A 2,485-nucleotide genomic window follows, 5' to 3' on the forward strand; every position below is an offset into this window, starting at 1 on the left:
ACATCAGACTTCTATGATGTCACACATGTTATTTATTTTATTTTCATTTTACTCAACTGTACTACTTCTTATTTACTTATTTATTCATTCATTCAGTCATTTTTAGCTGGAAGGGGGTGGGGGGTTGGTGGGGGGTATACGTGTGTATACATGTGTGTGTGTGTGTGTGTGTGTGACTGTGTGAAAGATTCCATTGAGTGTTTATATTCTTATGTTTTTAATCATGTAAAGAACTTTGTGTTGCCAATGGCATGAAAAGCATTTTATAAATAAAGTTTGATTTGATTTGATTTGATGAAGGCAGTGTCAAAAATTTGTATATAAAAAGAATAACTCACAAATGAACGGCTCACAGCTGTGAATCGGTTCTCATCGTTCATTTAAAAGAGTCGTTCAAAAGAATTGATTCGTTCATGAACGTCACATCGCTAGCTAGGACGTAGCAGTGTGGTTTGGTTTGCCAACCTGTTTTGTCATTTTTCATCAGAATTTCTGACACATCTTTTTAAAATCAAAGGTGTGGGTGGCTCAGTGTGATTATGTGTCAGCTGTGTGTTTGAATAGACATTTTACTCTCCAAAGGACATTACCTCCTGCAGGAAATGAGATATTGTCAGGGACTCTGATGCTATTATAATTATATTTTGTCTTTTTCTTTAGTGTTTTTATGCATGTTGAATGTATAATTTTTGTACCAGTGTGGCCTAAATCTGAGGGCCATATTTGAAAATTCAAGTGGCAAATTGGATCCACAGACACCTTAATCATTATATTAAGAAGAGATAACAGTTTATCTTGTGACATTAGATAATCTTAAAGACCTAGTTATGATTCATCTGGTGCTGAGATGTAATCCAATGTGTTTTCACAGCCCTGCAGCAACAGAAAAACACTGTAGACTCACTGATTTGATCTCTCAAAGCCATAATCTTACCTTTCATTCACTTGAAAAGTAATGATGACTTGCATTACCAAATTTAATCCTGGGTCCATTGCATCTTTTTCATAACATAGTTTGGGGTGGTAAATTGAGAACAGTTAAATTTATTGACGTAGTCAAATAAGCACCAACCTATAAAATCACCTGATTTTTAATTGTATGTCTTATCTGATTGTAACTACTGTTCCAAACATCACGGCCCACAAACCATTGACCATTAAAGTATTGTCTTTAATGGTTGATAGTCCATCCTTAATAGCCCATTTTAATCCTGTCTCAGAAATACACTGTATAGTACATATTCAAGGTGTCAGGATATAGTGGTATTAATGATAACTATGAAATGAAAATATCTCAACATCAATATTGCGGTGATAATACACATTATAATAACACGATTTACTAAAAGGGAACCTTTCCTCTCCACTGTCACCCGGTACATGCTCTGGATTGGGGATCGAATTAAAGAGATTTGATGCAATCTGTTGGTTTCTTTGGCTTTGTAATTATTCCCTATGAATTAGCATATATAACACAGTTTCTATAAATTGGACTGATGTGGATCATGTAATAAATTTGTTTCAATTGGACAACTTTGAATTGTAAAGAATTAGACTGTGATGTGCACAAAAATTAAAGGGATCTAAGTATTACAGCAGCACAACAGAACTTTATCAGAGTTTTGGCCACAAATAAAGGCTAATTTGACACCTATCTTGCATCCTGTCTTTTCTCTGAGCTTCTCCAGCCTGTAAAAGTCAGTCAGATGTTGACTCTATTCTTATCTACTACTCCTTCCCACTATTGATGATGTCTCATCTATAGCAGCTTTAGTTTGAAATGTATCTATACTTGAAAATATTGTTTCAACTCAACTATGTGCCTATTTAAGCAGTAATAATCTGAATATGAGTTTCAGTGATCAAGAGCTCATCACGAGACCGCACTGGTGAAGGTTACCAATGTTCCTCTCATGGCCTCAGATAACGGACTCCTGTCTGTACTTATCTTGTTAGATCTCAGTACTTAATTTGACAACACTGATGTTATTGGGATTAAAGAAACTGCATTAGGCTGGTTTAAGTCATATTTATCGGACTGATTTCAGTTTGTAAATATAAATGGCAAGTCATGGAGTTCCTCAGGGTTCTGTACTTGGACCAATACTTTTCACAATATACATGCTTTCCCTTAGTTAATATCATTAGACAGCGTGGTATAACTTTTCATTGCTATGCGGATGATACTCAGATATATTTATAATGCGAAGATTAAGGACATCCGGTCTCAGACTTATGCAGACAACCTAGTCCAGGCTTTTGTTTCAGCAAGACTGGATTACTGCAATTCCTTATTAATGGTCTGTCCCAAATATGCCCTGAAAACTCTCCAGCTGATCCAAAATCCCGCAACAAGGATTCTGATAAGAACTAGCAGGAAAGATCATATTTCTCCAGTTTTAGCTTCTCTTCATTGCCCCCCTGTCAAATCTAAGATAGAATTTTAAAATTCTTTTCTTCACATATAAAGCTCTCCATGACCAAG

The sequence above is a fragment of the Melanotaenia boesemani genome, chromosome 4 (assembly GCF_017639745.1).
Source record: "Melanotaenia boesemani isolate fMelBoe1 chromosome 4, fMelBoe1.pri, whole genome shotgun sequence".
NCBI lineage: Eukaryota > Metazoa > Chordata > Actinopteri > Atheriniformes > Melanotaeniidae > Melanotaenia > Melanotaenia boesemani.